Consider the following 13,327-nt stretch of genomic DNA (forward strand, 5'->3'; position numbering starts at 1 on the left):
GTTCAGTTCGGTCCCAGCTGCCGAAGGAGTGACAAGAGATGAGTGAGAGACGGTTGGAAACCTAGATTCGGCAAAGAGAAGGTTTGATGGTCTTCTGTAGAAAAGGGGATGAATGAAAGAAAAAAGTGAGAGAGAGAGAGAGGGGGGGGGGGGGGATGGGAGGAAGAAGAGAAATCGTGACTTACCTCTCGTTTTGTGCTTCTCAGTTGCCGAAGAAAACAGGGAAATGCTGGTGCTCAAAGAAGAATGCGAAAGGGGTTTTACCGGTGCGGTTTGAGGGAAGACGAAAGAAGTGTATCGCTTATCCAGCGGCAGATATGCATCCGCCATTGTAACTAATCACACTTAGAGCAGCGGATTTCTTTATTAGCTGTTTAAAAATGAATATATAGCGGTGTTTTTCTTAGTGCCGCTAAGAATTCCGCCGCTATATAAACACTTAGTTGTAGTGAGAACGTACTAACACACGGACAGTCATCCTCGGTGTATATTAAGTGCATTGATCATATTTCTATGCCGTTAGGGTATCTGTCCCGAAGTTTCAACCATTTGAATCCCAGGCAACATATTATGCATTTCATGGAGACATGCAATAGTATGGAGACCTATGGTGATTTGTTGATAAAGCAATTTGTACAGTCTCTACGAGGAAAAGCTTTTGACTGGTACATTGACCTCTCTTTTGGATCAATTGATAGTTGGAATTAATTAGAAAGAGAGTTCTTGAATCGCTTCTATAATACTCGATGTACTATAAGCATGTACAAACTCATTACCACAAAATAGAAAAAAGATAAACAAGTCGTTGGCTATATTGACAGATGGAGAAATCTCTACCTCAACTATCAAGACAAGCTCTCAAAAGCTTCAGCTATTGATACTTGTATTCAAATCATGCGTTGGGGGTTGCATTACATCCTCAAGGGAATAAAACCCTGAACATTTGAGGAATTGGCCACCCGTGCCCATGACATGAAACTTAGCGACCACCAGGAGTGATCGAACTACATCCAAGTGAGGACATAACGACCACCAACATGACAACCATTACATTTGGATCCTTTGAACCTGAACCTCTCCAATGCCCTCATCGTCCTATCATCTATGAACTCACACCAGGGGCATCACTAAAGCAAATAATCCCCAGTAACCCTTCTACTTATTGCCAAAAAATAAGGGCAATACTAAATCGAGCACAAGCACAAGTCTTAAGTCCCAAGGAAATTCCTTCACCCTAGTTCACCACGTCTCTCTCGAAAGATGATTAGACCATAATTACATGTCGGGAGTATCATTTGACACACCAATCCACTCTACCTAATGAAAAATCAAAGCAAATTAAAAGAAATGTTCGATCACAAAAACTCCCCAAAATGAAGAAAAGACAAAACAAGAACACTGCTACCTAACCATTGCGAGTGGTAACCAATGAAGTTTCGAAACAAGTTCCTTGGCTTTCAATTACCCTACAAGAGTACATACAAAAGGAATTCTTTTGTAAAAGATGTGTAGTTATACATACAATCACATGTTATAGGAAAAGAAAATGAGTCAAAGTACACTTCTGGATATGAGATTAAACTATTTATGCTCTCAGATACGAGTCTAAACTGTCTATTAAAAAAAAACTTAATATGCTCATAGATATGAGCTTAAACTATCTATGCTCCCAGATACGAGTCTAAACTGTCTATTAAAAATACTCACTCAATATGCTCCTATATATGAGCTTAAACTATCTATGCTTCCGGATGTGAACATAAACTATTTACAAGACTCCTGAGTATGAGTATAAATTATTCGACTTATAAAGTAATTCAAAATGTTCTCCCAAATATAAGCCTAAACTATCTACAAGACTCTAGGGCATGAGTATAAACTGCTTCACACCCTATGAGCCTCAATTATGTTTGCTCCTACATACGAGCATAAACTGTCTGCAGGACTCCCGAGTATGAGTATAAACTATTCAATTTCTAAAGTAACTCAAAGTTTGCTCCCATATACGAGCATAAACTTTCTACAAGACTTCTGAGTATGAGTATAAACTATTTAACTTTCAAAATAACTCAAATAGTTCTCCCAGACACGAGCCTAAACTATCTACTAAGCGTTCCTAGATAAGAGCCTAAACTATCTACAAAGCCCCAAGTTGCAAGTACAAATCACTTTGTGAACTACGTCATGACTTGATCCTTCTAAGGGTACGTAGGCAACCTGAGAAAATGCAGTCACAAAAAAAATTATTTGTATTACTCCTGGCCCGCATGAGTATAAACTATGAACGACCAAATCAAATAAAAAAAATAGAGAAACAGATATGAGAGAATTGACTTCAGTGAGTTGGAGCACTGAAGTTAATGGTATTTATAGGCTTCAATGAAGCGTTTGGATCATACAATGACATGTACAAGATAACAATAGAAAACTAGATAGAGTACAAGATGGATCATCTTGATCTTGATTTACAGTCCTTATCCTTATCTTTCTCAAAGTCAAAATTGGTTCGGGATTGGTGGTGTGTCTAGAAGAGCATCGTTAAACATCCCGGAACACCAGTTTAAACATTTATAATTTTTTCTCAAACAACTACTGACATAGTAAATGGGTAAGAACGTGTCGTATCCACAGAGAAGCAAGTGAAAATTTAATATATACTTAGATCCAGACAAGAAAATACAATTGAGAATGGCAGAAAATACGAAAATAAAATCTATTATTACTGAAATTAAATGTTTCAAATTTAAACAAGACAATAAATAAAAATCAGAATTTAATAAAGTATGGGAATCAACAAAGGAAATAAAAGAAATAAATAAAAAAAATGATCTAGAATTCGAATCCGGTGGCAGTAGCTGCAGATCGGCCAAATAGCTTGTAGAAATCCCTCCTAACAAGAACCGGGCGTCCGTCCTTCTCACAACCCTCGAACCCCTTGAGACACCTTAGCCTTGAACCTAACAAATTCAGATCTGCAAAACAGAGAAACGAACAAGAATTAAATCTAAAAGATTGTAGAAAAGAAAAGAATGGTTGATCAAATCCAGTGGCAGTAGTTGTAGAATGGTTGAACAGCTTGCAGGAACCCTTCCTGACAAGAACTGGGCATCCTCCCTTTCAACGACCCTTGAACTCCTCAAAAACCTTAGCCTTGTTAACTGAGTGAATTGACCAATCCCTCTACAGGGGCCCTGGGGTCCTTTTTATAGAGAAAGGTGGACACAACTAGGAATAGAGAGAAAGAGGGGGGTGGCAACTGGGTTTTAGAAAAAATATGGGTGCCCTAGGGTTTAAAATGAAGGGTTATGATGATTATAGGGTGATCCTAAGGCTGAGAAGAAAATGAGAAGGCACCCAATATTATGTAAGGCTGAGATTTAATGACTAAAGGTTGAATGGTGAAGAATAGAAGTTAGGTGGCTCCTAGGGTTAGAATGCTAAAAAAAGAGTGCCCTAGAAAGGATGGTGGAGATTAGAAGGGATGGAAGGTGAGGATTTAGTACTTAAGGGCGAATAGGGTTTGTTAAGAGTGAAAAGAATGGGTTAAAAAGCGTCCTAAGGTTTGCTAAGGCATGGGGAGCATACTAATACAGTGGGAGGGGCACCAAACTGGGTTTAGCAGCTAGGAGGCGCCCTCCTGCTTTCAGTTTTTTCACAAAAACACCCCCTCTCTCAGTTGCACTTCACACCAGCTTCCCAAAATTTGCATTTCAGCCATGAAAGCTTCCCAGTTTTTCCCAGAATTTGCACAGAGACCCTTAGAGGTCACAACAATGAATTTAACTGGGAAAAAAGCATACTTTGACTATTCTAAGGCTGAAAATACCCTTGAAATGATGCCCTTAAGGCATCAAAATGTAGAGTTATCAATTGGTTAAGAGTTTTGGATCTGGTAGGATAACCTCCAAGAGGATTATCTCCAAAGCTGGTTTGATTAGGATAAGTTCCATAAGGATTATCTCCATTATGACCCCTCAAACTGAACGCCTGTATGTGAAGCTTAGACTGGAGAAGGTTGAACCGTGGAATGGCTAGAGGTTTTGTGAAGATGTCAACTACTTGATCTTTAGAGCAGAGATACCGAAGGGATAATTTGTTAGCCATGCAGAGGTCCCGTAGGAAGTCAAAATCAACTTCCACATGCTTGGTTTGAGCAAGGAAAACCAAATGAGCAGCAAGATAAGTTGCACCAAGATTGCCACACCATACTATGGGCTTGGAGACTAGAAACCCGAAATCAGTCAAAAGAAACTGAATCTACAAAACCCCAGTTACAATATTAGTAAGAGACCGAAATTCAGACTTCATGATGGAACGAGCTACAATATGTTGCTTCTTAGAACTCCAACTTATGAGGTAACATCTCAAATAGATAGCAAAGCCACCCATAAACCGGCGTTCATCTGGGTATCTGGCCCAGTTAGCATCTGTGAAGGCATTCAGTAGAAGAGAAGTAGAGGATGCAACAAAATGCAAACTATGATCTAGAATTCCCTAAAGACCAATGTTCATCAGTCGGGGTCTGAAGAAACTAACAAACCTTGTGGACTGAGAAGGAGATATCCAGTCTGGTGAGAGTGATGTATTGCAGTGCACCAACAATACTTCGGTAATCAAAAGGATCTGAGAGAAGTGTGCTCGACATCTTGCTTAGTTGAGCAAATGCTACCATCGGAGAATTGTAGGGTTTTGCACCATCAAGTTTGGTGCGATGCAACAAGTCCACAATGTACTGTTTCTATGATAGATCAAGACCATCAGAGGTTCACTGTGCCTCAATTCCAAGAAAATAATGCAATGTGCCAAGATCCTTAACAAGAAACACTGCAGAGATTTGCTGAAGGAGAGACGAAACAACAGACGGAGAATTGCCGATAACAATGATATCATCAATGTACACCAAGATATAAACAATAGTAGACTTACTCTTGTAAATAAATAGAAGGATCAATCACAGAGTTGCAAAAACCCAATTGAAGAAGAGTGGAAGTCAAACGAGAATACCAAGCATGAGGGGCTTGCTTGAGCCCATACAAGGCCTTCTTTAGCTTGCAGACATAGTCCGAATAGTCAGGATTTTGAACCCCTTGGGTTGGCGAACATAGATGTCCTCTACTATAAGCCCATGAAGAAAAACATTGTTGATGTCTAGTTGCCATACAGACCACTAATGAGTAGTAGCAAGTGCTAAAATGGTACGAATAGTTACTGGTTTGACTACTGGACTGAAGGTATCAGGGAAATCAATGCCAGGTACCTGATGAAAACCTTGGACAACAAGTCTGGCCTTGTATTGCTCCAAAGAACTGTCTGACTTCCTCTTAATTTTATATACCCATTTAATACCAACTACGTTCATGGAAGGATGATAAGGCATGGGATCCCATGTTTGATTTTCAAAAGAGCATCAAACTCCAGCTGCATAACCGACCTCCATTGGGAAGACTTTCGGTATAAGAGCAAGGCTCCGTTTCAAAAGAGAGAGAACTAAGCAATGTGTTTGGAATGGGATACCGAGTGGTGAGATGTGATCGAGCAGGGAAAGTGCCATGGAATGCTGCCGAGTGGGGGGTGGTACAACTGGTGTGTGAGCCAACAAGTCCTCCATTATACGAAAACGTTGTTGCTTGTGGACAGGAGCTTGTACGGGAGAAGAGTTCTCAGCCGAACTGGAAGTGGTGCTGCAAGAGGCGGATGAACTGAAGAGGGAGATACCTGAGATGCTGGAATATGTGAAGGTACATGTAGATAGAACCCCTGTTGAGCTGTACTGGTGGGTGATGGAGCTAGAGAAATTCCAAGAAATAGACCTTCATCGAAGACCACATGGCAGGCAATAAATTCTTGACCTGTCAATGGGTGAAGGCATTTGTACCCTTTATGAGAGTGACTGTAGCCAAGAAAGATGCACTGCAGAGAGCGGTACTGAAACTTATGGGCATTGTATGGTCGTAGAAGAGGATAATAGGCGCATCCAAAACACTGTAGCATAGAGTAGTCATGGTTCCTCTAAAACATCTGAAAAGGAGATGAACCTCACAAAGCGTGAGATGGAAGCCGACTAATCAAGTATACGGCTATCTCAACTGCATCGGCCCAGATGGAGAAGGGGAGGTTGGAGGTAGCTAGTAGAGCAAGAGTGGATTTAATAATGTGGCAATGTTTTCTCTCAACTGTACCATTCTACTCATGTGTGTGTTGACAGGACACTCGATGGGACATACCCTATGAATCAAGATAAGAAGAGAGCTTGCACTACTCCCCTCCCCAATCAGATTGAAAAGCACGAATTTTGGAGTTGAAGAACAATTCAACATGTTGCTTAAATTTTGAAAAGACCTCAAAAACATCTAATTTCGTGCTAAGGGATATATCCAAGAAAATTTTGAATAATAATTAAGAAGTAACACATAATAAGAAAGAATACCCTTTATTAGACTTAACCGGGGAAGGACCCCACACATCAGAAAAAATTAGTTCCAATGGACTCTGAGACCTAGACAAAGATAAAGGTAAAGATAATTGACAACTCTTACCCATTTGATAGGATTCACAATCAAATAAACTAGAATTTTGACCAGAATATGGTAAACCATACTGAGAGATGGCTTGCTGGACTGTACGAAGTGTTGCATGACCAAGACGCTGATGCCAACCCTGAAGGTTTGTCTGTTCACCAACAAGAGCAAAAGGTGTTGTTGTCGAGTTGTGTGAAATGGCTGCTGTTGATGGGAAGCAGTACAACCCTCCTCTACTGACTCCTCAAAGCAGGATTTTCCCCGTATAGTCCTTCACAAAGCGACAATCACGATGAAACTCAAAAAATATATCGCTGTCCTTTGTAAATTTGCTAACGGACAATAAATTTTTGCAAATTGCAAGAACATGACATATATTAGTCAAAGTGAAAGCATGTTGATTAAAGAAAAGAGATGAAGAGCCAGTATGTTTTATTTGCAAACCTTGGCCGTTACCCACTCTAACTTGATCTGAACCCTGATATTCAAACCGATTTTGGATGTTATCAGCATCGAATGTCATGTAGTGGGTTGTTCCAGAGTCCAGATACAATGTTGGATCATATGAAGAATTACCGTTGTAGGAAGGAGCAATGAGACTATTGTAAGCAGCAAGTTCATAACTTTGATCACTATTATTTGCAAAAATGTATTTCGCCTTCCTGCAAGTGAGCTCACCATGTCCTAGTTTGTTGTAGATCTGACAAATAACCGAAGGTGCCTTACCTCGTCCACCATTAAAGAATTGATTCTAGTTGTAATTTTGTTGAGGATTACATTCTAAAAATTTTGTGGTTGACGTCGCCCTTGACCTTTTCTGTGGCTGTACATATTCTAAGAATTTATTTTGTTGATTTTGGAACCCTGTATTGTTTTTTCGGTTTTACCCCAGCTACATTAGCAACTGATGAAACACTCGAATCTATCGAAGTAAGTCTTTGCTCTTCCAGCCAATTCTCATGGCTCAGAAGAGAGCCAATAATATCATGCACACCAAAAGTATCCGCATCTGGCCTGTTGGTTATGAAAGTAACAACAAACTCATATTCATTTCCAAACCCAACTAGAATATATAAAACCAAATCAGATTTATGAACATGTTCAACAACAATAGACAAACTGTCTGCTATAGATTTTGCTTTTTGAATGTAAGCAGAAATAGATAGAGACCCCTTCTTTAAATTGTGCAACTGCTTCCTAAGTTGGAGGATGCGAGATCTAGCATGGGTTGAATAAGAAGTAGCAAGAGAGCACCATACCTCTACTGAAGTCGAAAATTCCACAACTTAGGCCATGACACCCTCAATAAGAGAAGAAATTAACCAACTTAGAACAAGTTGATTAGTATCATACCATTTGACATATTCTAGACTCAAAATACTCCATTTGCCTACTGGATCGGGTATCATCTCTGGTAGAGGTTGCTTTTTCCCTTCAACAAGATCTATCAGATGGTGATGATGTCGGAGTATAGGAAGGAACTGCACACGCCATAGTAGGTAGTTGTCACTGCCTAACTTGATGGGGAATTAGTGAATTACGTTCTGAAGAGAAGGAATCAAAGATGTTGATTCTGAAATATTCGAACTAGCATCCACATGGGTTCGGCTGCCATTGCTCCCTTGAGAGAAATCCCTCGGCTCTATGCCAAGTTTGAACTAAAGAAATACAAAAACAAATATGAGAGAATTAACTTCAATGAGTTGGAGCTCTGAAGCTATTGGTATTTATAAGTTTCAATAAAAAGTTTGGATCATACAATGACATGTACAAGATAACAATAAAAAACTAGATAGAATACAAGATGGATCATCTTGATCTTGATTTATAGTCCTTATCCTTATCTTTCTCAGAGTCCAGATTGGTTCTGGATTAATGGTTAGGAGTTCTGAATCTGGTAGGATAATATGCCTCTATACATTCTAATTGGAACCGCCCATACCCAGAAGCTCCTTTTCACTGAATCCTCTGGTAGCGATATAGAGATCCTTGAATTTGAACCTATGAGGCCCATACTACAGTTCCCAATCCCCAGAATACCGGCCATCACGGTGGACATTAAAACGAGGCCAATAATGGGCAACCCAAACGTGACAAACTTAGATTTTTGTTTGGGTCCTTCACGAGGAAGCTTAGGAAGTTGAGAGAGAGTAAGCTTGTTGGCTGGACCATTGATCTTAAAGCTCCATCCTAACACGCAATGAGATGTGAGAACGGAGGCCACAGCCACCGAGAAGCCAAAATACATTTGGTCTTCTATGATCAGAGAAAGATCATAAACCAAGGATAAGAGTGGGATATCTGGTTTAGGCACATTAATCGGAGCTAATGTCACATTAATTCGAGTATTGAAACCATCATATTCAATCCAGAGTTGCATTGCTTTCCCACTTTTGAGGGTTAGGTTCTTATCGGTACCATTTTTATTAGTAAAATAAGATGCTGGTGCGGAATCAACAGACGTTAAGTTGTTAATGTCAATACCTACATGGTTATTATTGATATCAGCAAATTTAATGTTCTCAATTGTGTCGAGTTCAACTGCAACAACTTGGTTAGACGAGTTTCCTTTGTTGGAATCGTTGAAGAGGCCTAGATAGAGATCCCGGGAGACCTCTTGACGGTGCGATCACGAAAGCCATTCCATTGCCGCCTATATCTGAGTAATCGCGCTGAGGGACGATGCCGAATATGAAACTGGTAGAGAAAAAGAAGTCTTCACTGTCCGATTGGTTTTTGAAATGGAGTGGGTAGGGGTAGAAGGCATGACCTGTCTGCTGTGCAGAGCGGTTGGTTAACATCAATAGGCCGCTAGGTGTTATCTGTGCAAGACCATCCACGCTCAAGTCAGCACCTCGGAAGTCATTGTAGGTGAAAGCAGAATTTTCTGAATCTGCAAACGACACAACCAAAAGTAGAAGCGGAAACAACTCCGCAAGCTTAACAAACATGGCCAAATGCGTTAATTCTTGCTGATCAATTGATGAGTGCCTCGGTGCGTTTTGAGATCTAACACAAACCATTTACCACCCAAAGTTTCGTAGTCATCCAAAGGAGACTTGGTCTCAAATTTCTCTCTCGTGTCCATGGAAAGAGCGAATTGATTTCAGTTATTCAGTATAGAGGCCCTTGTGGGAATACAAGTCAAGTCCCCTATTTCGACCTTCGAGTGTGCGAGTGTTCTTTGTAGCCATAATAACCAAGTCAAAGTAAATTGGTTCTTACCGGAGGTGGCTTCTATACGAGGACAAAGCCAAATTGTTCCGTTAAGAAATTTCGTTTAACTAAACCATAAAAAAAAAAATTGAGTATTAAATTTGAACATTGATGTTCTATCTACCGAAAAAAGAACATTGATAAAGCTATTTAGACCCCACAACTTTGAAATTTGTTATGAATTTCATATCTATTGAACATTTGAACCCATTCATAGGACCTTACGTAGAACCCGACTCCATATGATTTATTAATGGGCTCAACCAAAACTGGATTCAATTTCAAACCATCATATCGTTATATCTTCGCATCATAGAATAACTCCATTGGCAATGTCTCTAGAATTTTCAAGTCTAGGTTTGGAAGGTCGAGATTAATTGAAAAAGACTTTTTCTTCATTACCATGCAAAGCATCTAGCTAGTCTAAGAAGTGAAGCGGGAATCGATGCTTTCATCACATGACTGGAGGTGATGGAGGGCTCTCAATATTAAAAATTGTGTGGTCAAAGGTGACGGCGTAGATTAATTACAAGTCTTCTGTCCAATGACATTGATGAACGTGCTTGGTGTGTAAGGACCTGTAAACTTTCTAGGAAGTAACAGAGACATTATACTGTCCTTATTCACTGCCCAAGATCTGGTAAAAGGACTGTTGCTCCATATAAAGTTAATTATAATTAGTATATATTATCTTTGGGACAAGAATGTTAGCTGGAGCGAGCTTGAACCATGGATAAATTTGCATAGAAATAAAGGTTTAGTAGCCTCCATTAATGGCTTACAACTGCTCACAAAAAAAGAAAAGGTTACTTAGATCTAGACTATGACCCAAACTATAAATTGGTAAGAAATTTGAAATTGTAAGAATCAATATTACTGTTTCTTCCAGACCTCTCACTTCCCTTCCTCTATTTGTGCCCCTTGCAGACTCTGCGTGTGGACTGTGCTGAAGTAGATTTGGTTTGGTTGACATTTCAAAAATATTATACGACGCAGTGTACGTATTGGGTACCCATCGAAGAAGGGAGAAAACTGGTTATGACGTACGTGAGGAGTCCTCGGTTGAATTTAAATCAGAGAGTAAACTAACTTTTACATGGGAGATAAAACGAGCAGACGCTGTCGATCGACTCGGCGGACAAGAACGATCTCGACCATGTTTGTCAAGGTCAAGCTGCTGCTGCTTCTGTGCCCATTTCTCTCTCTGGTCATGACGTTGGCGGCCTCAGATGATGCTAATTTTACCTATAATGACTTCCGAGGTGCTAATCTTAGCCTAGACGGCTCCGCACAAATCACACCCAACGGCCTCCTGATGCTAACCAACGAATCTAGTCGACAAATGGGTCATGCCTTCTATCCATGCCCTCTCCAGTTCAAGAATCAATCCGACGGTAATGTTTTCACTTTCTCTTCCACTTTCGTATTCGGGATCCTCTCCGAGTATCAAAATTTAAGCGCTCATGGAATTGCTTTCGTGATCACACCTTCAAGAGGGTTTCCGGGAGCTCGACCGACCCAATATCTAGGCCTCTTCAATGAGTCCACAAACGGTGATCCGTCCAACCATATTGTCGCAGTTGAGCTCGACACCTTCCATAGCAAAGAATTCTCTGATATCGATGACAATCATGTCGGCATCGACATTAACAACTTAACATCTGTTGATTCCAAGCCAGCATCTTATGCCACCGATCAAAGTGGTGGGCATAAGAACATAAGCCTCAAGAGTGGGAAAGCAATGCAAGTATGGATCGAGTATAATGGCTTGGACGGTCGAATTAATGTCACATTAGCTCCGATTAATGTGCCTAAACCAGATATCCCACTCTTGTCTTTGCGTTATAATCTTTCACCGATCATGAAAGACTCCATGTACGTTGGCTTCTCGTCAGGGACGGGCACCGTTCCTACGTTCCATTACGTGTTGGGATGGAGCTTTAAGATGAATGGACCAGCTAAAGAGCTCGTCATCTCCCAACTTCCGAAGCTACCTCGAGTAGGACCCAAAGAGCATTCCAAATTTCTGACGGTGGGAATGCCCATTATAGGCCTGGTTTTAGCTTCCACAGTCATCTCCGTTATCCTTTTCATCGTGAGAAGGAAGAGAAAGTTCGCTGAAGAACTTGAAGATTGGGAACTAGAGTATGGGCCTCACAGATTCAAATACAAAGATCTTTACACCGCCACCAAGGGATTTAGGGACAAAGAGCTTCTTGGTATCGGAGGTTTCGGTAGGGTCTACAGAGGAGTATTACCCACCTCCAAAATCGAAGTTGCAGTGAAGAGAGTCTCTCATGAATCCAAACAAGGAACGAGAGAATTCGTCGCTGAGATTGTCTGCATGGGTCGGCTGCAGCAACGAAACTTGGTACAACTCTTGGGCTATTGCCGGCGTAAAGGAGGAGAGATCTTACTCGTATACGATTATATGCCCAATGGAAGTCTAGACAAGTTACTCTTCAACCAACCAAAGGCCAAACTCAATTGGGGCCAAAGGTTTCAAATCATCAAAGGGGTAGCGTCTGGGCTATTTTATCTGCACGAAGGATGGGAGAAGGTGGTTGTTCACAGAGATGTCAAGTCCAGCTTATTAGATAGTGAATTTAATGCAAGGTTAGGAGATTTTGGGCTCGCAAGACTGTACGGTCATGGAAGTGATTTCAAAACTACTCATGTGGTAGGGACGCTAGGTTACCTTGCACCAGAGCTTACTAGGACCAGTAAACCATCACCGAGCACAGATGTGTTCAGTTTCGGGGCTTTTCTGCTTGAAGTGGCTTGTGGAAGAAGGCCAATAGATCCACAAGCATCAGCAGAGGACGTAATTTTGGTGGACTGGGTGTTCTCATGTTGGAGTAGAGGGACAATTCTTGAGACAGTAGATCCAAATCTGGGCAGTGACTATGTAGCCGAGGAAATAATTCTAGTGTTAAAGCTTGGCCTGCTTTGCTCTCACTCTATTCCGACTTCTAGGCCTACCATGAGACAAGTCATGCGGTTTTTGGTCGGGGCTGCCCCTCTCCCAGATTCATCTTTGCATGGTTTGAGTGCAAGTGGTCTAATATTTGGACACGATGAAGGCTTCAGCAACTTTGCCACATTGCCTTCTTCTACAGAATTGGCATCCACACAACCATCGTTGTCTTCAGACTCCCTCCTCTCAACTGGCCGTTAATAAATCTGTGTAAGTGCACTGATCACCTTTTGATGATGAAGGAAAAGCAAGGTGGGTTGTGTAATTTGCCTCATTGTTTCTGATTTTTTTAGTGAGTTTACGCAGTGATTCAGTTTAACTATCAGGTTTAAATGGTAAAGATATAAGTTGAGGTTGTATAATTGAACTTAACTTTCATGCCCTGCACAAAAAAGACAAATATCCACTTTATAATAATATAAATAATGACCCCAAAAAATGAATACAAACACCAATCCATTTAGAGTAGTCAAAATACCATGCTAGATACTACGCTGGCATAGAGCGGCTTCCGTCAGGGCAAACCCGTCCCCATGAAATAAATTACATGAGTACGGAGATATTCTCAAAGTAAGGCATAAAGGCTGCTAGAATGGGGCTTTACCCTGATCGAAGC

General features: G+C 40.7%; 1 pseudogene; it reads left to right on the forward strand.

Moving 5' to 3' along the window:
* Positions 1 to 10,503: 10,503 nt before the first annotated feature.
* Positions 10,504 to 13,327, forward strand: LOC104601092 (L-type lectin-domain containing receptor kinase IV.1 pseudogene; annotated as a pseudogene).

The sequence above is a fragment of the Nelumbo nucifera genome, chromosome 2, assembly GCF_055504915.1.
Source record: "Nelumbo nucifera cultivar China Antique chromosome 2, China Antique-T2T, whole genome shotgun sequence".
NCBI classification, from domain to species: domain Eukaryota; kingdom Viridiplantae; phylum Streptophyta; class Magnoliopsida; order Proteales; family Nelumbonaceae; genus Nelumbo; species Nelumbo nucifera.